The sequence below is a fragment of the Chiroxiphia lanceolata genome, chromosome 19 (assembly GCF_009829145.1).
Source record: "Chiroxiphia lanceolata isolate bChiLan1 chromosome 19, bChiLan1.pri, whole genome shotgun sequence".
NCBI lineage: Eukaryota > Metazoa > Chordata > Aves > Passeriformes > Pipridae > Chiroxiphia > Chiroxiphia lanceolata.
The window spans coordinates 8,401,291-8,413,544 of NC_045655.1; the positions used below are offsets into that span (position 1 = coordinate 8,401,291).

General features: G+C 44.5%; 1 protein-coding gene across 3 annotated transcripts in view; it reads left to right on the forward strand.

Moving 5' to 3' along the window:
* Positions 1–12,254, forward strand: part of RAB11FIP4 (RAB11 family interacting protein 4) — a 114,469-nt gene that overhangs the window by 50,607 nt on the left and 51,608 nt on the right. The window contains exon 1 of one of the 3 annotated variants that reach the window (XM_032706702.1): positions 1,646–1,667. The exons of the other annotated variants lie outside the window; for them this stretch is intronic. The gene's annotated coding sequence lies outside the window, so the exon portion shown is untranslated. Of the gene's footprint in view, positions 1–1,645; positions 1,668–12,254 lie in introns of those variants that run through there. 3 annotated transcript variants of the gene reach the window in all.

The window sequence follows — 12,254 nt, forward strand, 5'->3', positions numbered from 1 at the left end:
AGATGCTCCCTGTCTGTTGTGTGTGAAGACTCCCCTCCCTGTGCTTGACACTCTTGGGGTGTTGATGCCACTGGGTGATCACACGGTGCATGTTTGCAAATTGCAATGTTCTGTCTCTCTTGGACAGGCCAAGGGAAGCAGGAGGTTTTCCCTGGGTTTCCTGGTCTAATCTAGAAGTCTGTTTTATATTGGTGCTCATAAATCTGCCAGGTTCTCCTTCCCTTCAGCTTCTGCTGCATCCCCTGGGAAATAACTATGTTCAGTGTAAACCTTTTGGGAGGTCCAGCCTAAGGACTGATCCCAGCTCCTGCTGAAATCAGTAGAAAGACTTCTTAGACCCTGGCAGATGTTAGATCAACACTTTGGGTTGTTTCTGAGGTGATTGTTGCCTGAATCCCTCACTGGAGGGGGAAGGTGGGAGAAAATCTTGATGAAGCACAGTCATACAGTTATAGAGAAAAAAGTCCCTGTTCCTGGGTAGGACTAGGCAGATTTTACACAGGCAAGGCACTGTCCACAATGGTGAGAAGTTTATTGTAACCTCTACAGGCAACACTCTCAGTAATTCACTTTTTCCTATCTTATTCTTATATATTTTTTCCTATTTTTGTTCCTATATACGCTTGGAGGCATCAAAAAGCAGCATTAACTACAACTGCTGAGAAACCCCCAGTGAGCAATTACCAAGAGCAATGAAGAGCACAGTGTGCCCCCATTTGGGACTCATTTACATGGAAATTGCCTGATTTCACCTGGCAATATTCTGAATTGTATTTTTTATGTTTGTGCATACATGCAAAAATAAGTGTCCTTGGTACAAAACACCTGCATAAAAATAAACTGCCTCTCTGGCTGCTCAAGCTGATTCCAAAATGCTGCCCTGAGAATGAGCAGTTCTGCACTCAGGGCCAGGTAGGCATCTTCCAACAAAATAAATGCCAACTCCTCCAAAAACAACCATAAGAGAGATTGAGGATTATATTCTTTTTTAAAACCAGGTTGAGTTTTTGATTTGATGGAATATCACACACTGGCATTTTTAAAGGGGAAATTACTTTTCCCTGACTTGTTTTCGCTCAGTTGTGGTATAAAACACACGTTAAAATAACACAGAAGAATCAAAATTTACCATTTCTTAGGGCTGTATTTGGCTGGGTGGTTTGAAACGGGGAGGTTTGACTGCCTGGTTCAGTCATTCTTGCTATGACTCAGCAACAGAGATGAAGTTCCAAGAGGATTGTCCTTCCAGACATCCATAGGAAAGTAATTTTGTGCACTTATTGTTATCTGTGGCTCTTTTTTTTGAGTATTTCTTTCTCTTCTGTGGCCCAGGTGGGTTTCTGTGAAGCATTCAGAAGCTTTATTTTAAGGCCTGTCACCCATCTCTTTGGCAGAACTGCTGTTTAATAGACATTTTCTGTCTCCTCCCAAGTTTTTATTTCTGAGGCGTTATCTTCAAGCTTCTAATCTGCTGATTTTCTTACAGAGCACAGTTTTGGGGGTGTTTTTTCCTGAAATTGTCAGTTGCCATGGCAAAATATTCCTCTCCCTGGATAAACCAATTTAGGCTGTGGCTCAGTGTTTAGGTAGAAATTGTGAAAGGACTGAAAGCAGAAGTTGGGCTCTTTTATCAAGGAAGTCACATCCCTATTGATTTAATTCTTCAGGTAAGTATGGCTTTGTAGTTTAGTGCTTTTTGGCTTTTATTTGACATACTGAAAATCTGTCCATGCTTATTTGTGGTGTTTCGAATGCAGCATTCTTAACAACATAAGCAAAAGGAATATTATGAAAGCACTCGCCTTGCACTGTGTTCCTGTGAAAGAAATGCAACTACTCAGTCAGAAGGTGGTAAAGGAATCCTGACTCTGATATTCAGCCTTTGGGGAATACCAAAATATCTGTAATACATGTAGCTGCATAAGGGCAGGGCACACACAGCGTTCAGTGGGTTTCTTGACACTTGTGTGTCAAGAAACACAAGTGTCTTGTGTGACTGGGCAATCTGTGCCCTCCAGTTCATAAACTGACACTGGCTCTTTCCTTCTTGATTTTTATTTTTTTTTTAAATTCTTATTCTGTTTCATATCTTTTCTCCTTGCTGCTTGGGGAAATTTGTGCTGCATTTATGGTAGACTGTGGGACACAGAGTATTGTTGGATTATTTTCAGGGGGAAGGCTGTGAAACTGAAATATAAGGAATTCTTTCTTTTTCAGTAATAGCATTGGTTTAAATAGGTTGTTTTCTTTTTTATTTGTTTGTGGGTTTGCTTAGTTTTTTCAGAAGAAGAAAGTTCTGTGTAAATGTTTGAAAGCTGGTTTATAAAGCCAAGATTCCAGGTTGTTATGAAACTGTAAAGAGAGAATCAACCACAAAGGGATGTTCTAGCTAATAAAACCGATGAAATCCCTCATTGCACAAGCAAACAAAAAGGATTTGACTGCTTCTTTTCTACCTTCTACTCTCTGACCAAACTGAGAGCAGTGTAGGTTTTTGGGGGCAGCTTCTCTCGTTTTTTTCAAAACAAAAGAGCTGCACATAACGCTAAAAATTTTCCCGTTACGTAAAACCATTCCTCCATAGGTGAAATCTTACAGGAGTCATTTCTGCCACACAACTGCTGCTGTACTGGCACAGTATTTTAGTGTTAAATGCATTATTTCAGTAGCCTCCAGAACTGCCACCAAAGTGACCCGTGCAGCTCATGGCATTGCCCAACGCTCCTCCCAGTTATGAAAGCTCTGGGACACCTCTCCCCTGTCCTTCATCTCTCAGGTCACACCCAGCTCTTACCATGCCCAAAGTCCCACAAAACCACGTGGTCTTTGTCCTGCCTGCTCAGGTGTCTCCCCTCTGGTTCTCCTGGCCGGGATTCAGCCCCAGTCAGGTGTCACAGGGGGACCGTGGCACTGCCCTCTGTCAGAGGCAACAGAACTGTTTAAAATTAAACCATCCTACTCAGCTGGGCTCACAGAGCTAAAAATGAGATCTCGATTATCTTATCTATTTTTAGAAACTGGAGAAAAATCAAAATGTGACTTTTATTTTTTTTTTTTTTTTTTACATGCTGCAGTGGAGAATTTATTTGTCTGGGAGGAGGCAGCTTTGCCAGCACTGCCACACATCTGGGCTATGAGAAGCAATTTGTAACTGAACAGAAAGAAAAAGTAGGCCAGCCTACAAGAGAGTATCTAGGAATTACTCCTGGGGGATTTGTGCTACACTGCCTCCAGCAGCTGAAATAACAGCATGAAATTGCGATTAAAAATTAAGAAGAGATATGGGCTATTTGACCTTCTTTCAGTCAGGGACACAGAGGCCCTGCCTGGAATGGGGATGCAGAGAAATGCAGCTTCTGTTGAGCAATTACGTGCCAGCAAGAGGCTGCTGAAGTTCATCCTGAGCTCAGTGGAACAGAGGAATCATCTCTTTGCATTTGACATGGTCCAAACTGGTTTTGGTGCTGGTGGCACAGTGACACCAGGTACAGGGACAGGTTATAGTAGAGTCAAACAGTCCATGCTCCAACAGCTGCAGTCTAAACAGATGAGAAACAGGAAATAAACTGTCAGTTGTCACCTTTCCTAAGTTTACAGAAATCCAGGAAAGATTAATTAGTCCCCTGAGAGGCCTTGTTAATTAGGAGTTAATTTGCTAGATTTGCTCTTTGGCTCACCTTTTTTCCCAGGCTGTTGCTGTAATCACCCAGCTGACTCCAGCATCACTTGGGAAGGGGCCATGAGACAGAGCAGCCTGTTTGAGTGGATGTGAACGCTGGACCCCGGGCTTGTTTTGGTACTCAGTGTTATGATAAGCTCCTAGGAAGGTTCAGTTGGAACAATAATATAACCATGGCAGTGTTGATACAGGGCTGACGCAAATGCTGATGAGGGTTTTGGGCTGACAGGGTGAACCTGGCAGCTCAGGCTCCATCCACCACGCCTGGGAAGGCTTTGGAGAGGGAATGCATAAAGCAGAAAAAGGCATATCCAAAAGGGTGATTCCTTGGAGCTCGTGCCAGCCCGTGTAAATAGGGCTGTGATAACAAACTATTTGACTTTGCAAGAGGCTTTGATTTGTCCTGAGCTGTGGAGCCCGAGAGTCTGCAGGAGACAGCCCCAGTGGGAATCCTGCTGGTTTGTTACCTTTGTACATAAGTCTCTGGTCATTCAGGATATTGTTTGGGGAAAAGGCTTTCTCAGTGTGTGTTTGTGCAGCACCACTTAGAGCCAAGCAGGATGATGACTGGAGGAGAGAAAATTTGCAGGTTCTTCACCCTTTTATAGGTACATCAAATACATAAATATGGTGTAAATACAGTAGAGCTTTGGCCATCCGTTTTTATAGAAAAGTGCAATACTCAGTTAAACTTTCTTGCCCTTGGTAGGAATTTATTCATAGCACTGTATACAAAACCTGACCTAGTTTAAAATGGGAGGCATGTCTTAACTTACACATACTGAATCTGCTGCCACCTGCTTCCAGCAGCAGAAAGGATGTTTGGCTTGTTTTGGTAACAGACAGAACCTCAAGTATTTTTATATATTCTCCACAAGAAGTTTCCTATATCTGTAACAGTTCTGCCTTTATTACTGGCATGTGTATGTTGAAAAAATTATGGGTGTTTGTGGCTTCAGTGAGTTTTTAATTTCTGTGTCCTTGAAGGTTAATGTCACTGAGGAATATTTGTGGGGGGAACTGGGCCATGTGTCTTTCATCAAGAGATGGACCATATGGTTACAATGCCCTAAGGCACACTCATGGAAAAGTCTAGAGCATGGAAGATGGGAGCCTGTCCAGAATGGGGAGGGGTGTTGAGCTAAGAACTGGACATGATGAAAATCAACTTAAGAACATGAGAAAAGCAAACCTATGTTCCTCCTGGGTTGGTTGTTTTTTTTTTTCCCACCTTGTAAGCTTTTGAGACTGTTACAGTAGGAGCTTTTCCCATCTTTATCCCTCCTTCCAACTCTTACAGCTTCACCTTTGCCAAGGTTCTCTTTTGTGTTTCAGAGTTTCAGAATTTTAAATAGCTTGTCATAGTTAGAACTCTAAAAGGTCTCTGCCATAAAACTGTACATTTTGGACTAATGTATTTCTTGGGATCTTTGCTCCACTGGATTCTTGTTACGCTCCTCAGAATATTTCATAGTCTAGTTATTGTGAAAAAGGGAGGAGGGGGACCTGAATAATGAATGAAGTCAGTATTTCACTGCACCTCTGAGATCTGATTTTTATGGAAATCAGTAATGCACGGTATTTTGTGAGACAAATGGATAAATATTGCCTTTCATACCTCTGAACTCTTCGGCACAAGGATCAACAACCATCCCATTATGAATCACACTTTGCAGGGTTGTGTAGCTGCAGGAGCTGACACAGGTTTCTCACCTGGGAACCTGTCAGTTAAGTGAAAGAGTAAATCACCAGCTTTCTCTTTCTGCTGTGTTTTGAAGCTGCACTTAAAATCTTTGTTTGTCTCATTGCCAAGCCAATGGTGAGATATTACAGGGGAATTATAAAAGGGAGTTTTGTACAGTAAATTCAGATTTCAACTGTTGTCAGGTACAATTCCTTGCCTGTTAAGAAACTCTTGAGTAAGACTTCTCAGATTACTGCACCATGACAAAACATTGCAATCAGGAGACATCCCGTGTCGTGTCGTGGTTCTCGAATCAAAGGGAAAGAGTTTGTACTCGGATATCACTGAAGATGCCCTGCCAAGAGTCACTGATCTCCTGCTGGCCTACAAAGAAGAGTTTTAGCAGTGAAATGTGCTGGATAACACTGACCCATGGGCTTCACGAAGGAGAGTCCTGGGGCTGGGGAAGGTCCTGGAGCACTTTCTCTCCAGTTATTGGAGGTTACTAATTTTTCCCCGTAAACAAATTGTCAGATGTTTCCTGACTTAGGGCCAGGGCATTACTTGCTGTGCTGCTGAGGGACATGCTTTTCCTCTTTTCCTCTAGCTTGTGTGTAGTCTTACTAGATCAAAAACCTTTACAGGAAGAGAGAGTCTCTCTCAACTGTATTCTTATAGTGCCTGTCATGTAGGGCCCTTTCTTTGCCTCTCCCCTATGAGGACAGGACCACTTCATTTTAGAAGGAAGAGATTGGAAAGTGAAGAAACCAGCACTAGTAGGAGTATATCAATATTTACTGAACAAAATGGTAATATTTTGTTTGACTTAGATACTTGCATTCTGTATGGACTCACCTTCATCTGCAGTGTCTTCTCTCTTATGAAGGAACTGATACTCAACGGAGGAAGGACTCTCCTGAATAAGCTCCCAGGAGCTCAGACTGTGTTAGGATATCCCCTGTGACCTGCTCTGGGCTCACCTCTGTTAGCACAGCTCCCTGGGACTGGCATGTGCCACCTGGGGAGGCACAACATCCTTTCCCCAGCTCCCACTTTCCGGGAGGCCAGGGCTGCCTTCGCGCTCCTGCCGCTTCCACAAGAGCCAGTGGGTAACAAGAACCACATGGACCACACGGGTTTCTGCTTCCTGAGGTAATTCTCCATCTGTAACTGCTTCTGAGATGACGTGGGGTCTCAAAGCTTCCCCCCTGCTGACAACTCTGTGCCTCACAGGACCTCTTTTCTCATGGCGTCTGAACATTTCCATATTGAACGTGATTAATTAGAATGGAGAGGGGAGTGTCAAGGGCAGGAATCAGTGTTTGAGAGTAGTTCAGTGTTTTAATCTGAACAGATTATGGAAATAGAATGTGAAAGGTAACTGGAGGTAGTTTGCTTCCTGCTGAAAGCCAGGTCGTGTTTATCACGGGGAGAGCCCCTTCCATGACCTGTTCTTTACAGGACATGGGGCATTGCAGGCCCCTGGGCTGTTTTGGTTTTCAGTGGATGTTTCCAGCCTGAGCTACTGCTCTTGGTGCAGCTGCTGGGTGGGAATCTTCTTCATTGGCTTCATTTCCCTCTAATATTGTATATTCAGAAGTATCTGTGCAGCACCAGAGTAATTGACAATGCTTCTGATTACTTCACATCACTATTTAATTAGGATGAAAGACCGAGAATGAGCAAGTGGAGATGTTACCCTTGGGAAAGGAATTGATTTGTGGAACAATCAGTCTCCCAGCTCCAGACTCTTGCTTTCTTTACAAAGCAAGAAAAGTATTCTTGTTGCTTTTGGGTTGGTCTAAATCAAGGATTTCGTGCAAAATTATTCTTCTGAGTCTGTGATTGCAGAGGTGTAACAGTGGGGCAGAAATGGGTCCTCTGTTACATTCTGTGCTGTACCTCGGGAGTGAGGAGGAGCTCCAGCCTCTACAACCTGCAGTTTGCAATGCCTTAGGAGGATTCCAGTGAGAGGCCTTGCCTGGGCTGTACCATTTCAGTCACAGTGCTCTGCCTTTGCCATAGCAAGGAATTTCTTTCCTTTTGCCAGAGCAGGATTGCTTGGGAATTAAAACTGACCTTACTTTAAAGGCAACTGTGGGATGAATGTACATGCTGCCCTCCCCCATGACTTATATAAATGTGAACATCACCCCAAAGCGGTAGGAAATCAGTGTGATGGTGTTGGTGTCTCAGAAAGGTCTGGATGGGGCTAATAGTCACAGCTTTGCCCACACTGGTGAGTTTTGTTGGCCAGCTCTGTTTCTCCTGAAGACGGGAGTTCTCCCTGCGGCATTCTGACAGAATGCCGGATGAGTTGAAGGTGTCTTGCCTCCTACAGCAGATCTGCACCTGCTGTTCCCTGCTCCGTGTCTAGGGCCCAGTATCACCCAGTCTGTCGTCATCACACCCGGCTTTTGCCAGGCTGCCAACAGCCCATATGCAAGGGCTGGTCCCTGCTGTCTGACACGAAGTGTCTTTCAGATCCTCCTCACAAGTGAAGCTGAACCAGAGGTTATGTTTTTCCTGGTATGTTTGCATTTGTTATATTTATAGTCTTAGCCATGAAGGGACTGTGATAGAAACAAAAGGCTTTTTTTATGTGATTCTCTGAGGCTGCTGCAATACTTGTTGCCCCGGAGTTCCTCTATAGCTGTAGGTGAGTTGCCTTCTCTTCCAGTTTCTGTAGCTAGGAAGGGACACATTTCTGTGACCAAGATGGAGAGGCTGATGAACATTTGTCAGCTAAGAAAAATTAATTCCAGCTTCCCTGTTAATGAAAGGTGTACATGGAGGGACTGTAATGCTAAACACAGGACGAGGAGAGAAAACAGCTGAATTCATTTTCTTAGTGCTACAAACCTCCATTGATTTTTGGGAAGGGCAGCTGAACCATGACCTCCATCGTACCGTGTTGTCCTCCCTATCGGTAAAATAAGGATAAAACTATTAGTTCTGGCTGTCTGGATGGTAAACTGACTGGCAGGGCACATTCCCCTGACTGTATGTGCCAGCTGTACTGAGCAGAGCATCCCTCTCCTCTTATCTCTTGGTCAGCTCCAGAGAATTGTCATGGAATTAACATGTCCTGCCCCACAGTCTTGAGAACAGCAGCCACATCCCTCAGCAAACAACTCCAAAAGGCCTTGACAGTTCAATAATTGCCTCTGCTGTCTGGCTTTTAAGAAATGAAGTGAAACTTAAATGGGAGTTCTGCAAAGTTTGATAGCCCTTCCACTCTGCTGGAATCATTCATGGTGGGCGTTCAAGCTTCCAGCCTAATGGGGATTTGTGAGAAGGCATCAACTCAGAAAAAAGTGTCAACAGCACCACAGGTCAGACAAGGACATATTATTATGCACCTTTGAAAACACAGCCAGACTTCACATCTCAGCCCAGCATGCAGCAATCATTAGTCATCCTGCATAATCCTCTTGACCTGGTTTTTTTTTCCTTTCACAGTGGTCACATTTGAAAATATTGTCTAGAGCTGGTTGGGCCCACACAAAGTTGTTAATTGGGAGCTGTCTAGTTAAGGGGTAACAGAGAGGTAAAGTTCAACACAGTGCTCAGTGCCCCAGGCTGCAATGCTGAGCATTCCCAGGGAGGTGGTGGCCGGGAGACCCAGGAGGCACCGGTAGGCACAGAAACTTTACTCCTGTTGCTTCCAGAGGGTCTGGTCACCTGGGTACTTTGGCTTATCTGGAATTAAGGGTTTGACAGGATCTGGCCCAGCGGGAGGGTTGGAATGTGAGAAGCACTAATGACATTCACATACAGGAGTGGGAAGACACCAGTTGGAACAATGGGCCAGCCAAGGAAAGCCTGCCCATACACCTCCATCCCAGAGAGCTGGGTGGGCATGGCCTTTGTCACTAGGGGATTTTTAAAGGGTTGCCACCCCCGTGGTTACCCCCTGAGGCTGATCCCAAAGATGTGTGAAACAGCACAGCTCCCACGCTCTGTGCACTGGGGCTCTCACTCAGATCATCTCACAGCAGGCTGCTCTCCCCTGTCCTGGAGGGACAAGTGTAGGGTGGCCCCCTGCACAGGTGGGGAGATGTGGAAATGATCTGCAAACTTGGTACCTCAGAGGCTTGTAACTTCCGAGATTTATTCCATATATCTGTTAAATTCCTGGAGGCTGTGGCCACAGTTATGTAGATGAAGGAATTAGCATAAAAACTATTTACAATGCTTATTCCATTATTATACTACCAAAGCGCTTCACAGGCTCTAATGAATTCCTGTTGCAGCTTCTCTGGGAGCTAGAAAATTGTTATTCATCCAAGTCTGAAGAAGATAAATTGAGCTGTTCAGTGATAAGGCCCAGGTTGGTGGCAGAGTCAGACTGGTTTCCAGAGGAGCCAGGTGACTGCATACCACTGAGGTCACAGATGTCCATCATCGAGTGGGAACAGGTACCTGTGTCTCAGCTGGTGCCCTGTCTGCTGGCCAAGCTTTTATATCTGAGCATCTGTAACATTCAGCAGTCCTTTTTTGCTTGTAGGTGGAATTTGATACTAAATTTCACAGGCTGATAATTTTCCAGAGTGCTTCTCCTTGTTCCTCTGTCTGCAGAATCCACCCAAATGAAAGGCAGAGCAGAGCAGGGCTCCCTTGCCTCAGCCAGGGAAAGGATCAAAGCTCTGGTTGTGATGGTGCTGAAGGCATGTGCCTCTCTTGCTTACCTGCACTGGGTTATGAAGCTGCTGGACTGGCAAGGTTGGTAGGTGTCAAATCTACTTTATAAAAACAGGGTGGCATGTTTGGTTGCTGCACCCTTGTACAAAAGGCACGTTCTAACTGATTATGTCAGGCTGTGTTCTGCCAGAAGGAGCTGGTGGTGGAAGTCTTGCCTCTCCCTATCACAGCAGCCCTTCTGGCTTTTCCTGGTGTCTCAGGGGCCAGAGGTGCAGGTGCTGTTACCCTCCAATCCCTGCAGGCATCTGTAAAATTGCAAGGCTTGATTTGGAGCTGATGGTCCCAAAGTGCAGTGCTTGCACTGAGGGGTCAGAGAGTGCTTCTCTCCCACTGTAGGGCTGCTTGTCATCAGGAGTGGTGCACTGAGTGTATTTGAAGGATTTGCAGGTAGGGTCTAACGTGTTTCTTGCTCTTCTCTATTCTTGACCTGCTGTGACAGGACAGGGCTGTCAGTCTGTCCTGCATATTTCTACTGTCATTAAATCCCTGGGTACTGAGAGTGCTACTGTCTGTGCTCTTTTGCTGTTCTTTTAGGGACTTATTGCAGAAGTGCTTTATGCTGCCGTCATCATCTTGTAAGGGGCAAAGAACAAATGCAGTGTATTCCCTAGATCCAGGATAATCATATCTTGACAGGATACTAATTAATCATCTCTTAATCAGGTAATTCTTTCCCATGTAGCTGCTTAATTACTATTTAGTAGCTCAGACTTCAGTATGCAAATAATTAATATTTTCAAGCAATGGTTTTAAGGAGTGGAACACAGTGGGTTGTGACTCCTGGTGTAACTCCTCTGTCTTCCTTGAATTACTCCTGGGATTAATTTGGTCCCCCAGTTCCTTTAGTCTACAGAGCCACACAGCAGCCCTAATTATTGCCATATTGGCAAGGAGAAGTGTGCCTAACTCCACTGCTCAGTGCCACGGGCTGAGCTGCTGCACTGCAGCTGATAATGTGCTCAGAAGTACATCCATATGTTGGCTCCCCATGAGCTCTTCCTAACCCAGCAGATTATAAAATAATGAGCTTGAGCCATTATTATTTGGGGACCAATATACAAGATGCTCTTGAAAGATGGGGTTATGTATTAGAGTGTGCCAAATGTCTCCGTGGTAGAGATTTACTTGTAAACCAGGGAAGACAGCAAAGATAAAACATTACAGTTGCTTAATATTCATACCTTGAGATTGTTTTCACCTCTGCCTCCAGCTGACTCCCTTCTGGATTAGTTAGGTTTCCCAATGTTTGTGGGGTGTCCTGACTCTGTGTGTGTGCATGCATGTGGGAGTCCCAATTCTATCCAGCCAAAAATTTACACTCTTTCAAAAAATTTAAATACATTTGGAAGAGCAGCAGGAACATCTCCATATTAGTCTCTGCTGTTTCATAAAAATAGGCTTTTGTATGGGAATAGTTAAAGCAAGACAGACCTTCATTTGTGTGGCTTTACCAGTGTAAAAATGATTTAGTACTTCGACACTATTCTCATATGTGAAAGAAATGAGTGAAAGCTGATGTAAGGCACTTTCCCACTTGCAGAGCTGCCTCTTGGGCTGGGAACATTGTTTAGGTGCATGTGTTTTGGGTTGTTGTTAGCTGTATCCCATAATATCTGTGTCAAAGCTATAAAACTAATCCTCAAGACATCAGCGTGCAACTCAGACAGCACATGTACACCTACCACGATGCTGGCTGTGGACACATTGGTAATTTAATATCTCCCATTTTTTTAAAGCTGTGTGACCCTAACAAAGAGGTGACTTCATGTCTTGGTGTCAGGTTTACCCCCAACAAATTGCAGCAGTTCTCTCATGGCTTTTGCTGCTCACTTGTACCCAGCTGCCTCTGGATGTGTTTGCTGCATGATTACACCTTCAGTGTCCAGATCACCAGACCTTTGCCCAAACCAGCCTGAGAGTGGCCTTACAAACGCTGTGAGGAACTGGAGTGTGTTTGATTTTCCTTGGCTTGTTTGCTTTCCATTATCTGTCTTCATGGTGATAAAAAATGCTGCTGTTGACCTCAGAAATTCCCTGGCTTTGCTGTGTGGAAGACACAAAAGGAGGAATGATGCTCCCAGTAGATGCCTCATGAAGCTTCTCCCCTGAGAAGCCAAGAGGAGGGAAGTGTGGACCCCATAAATAGCAGGGACTCTCCAAGAACATGTGCTGAAATAAAAGCAGCTA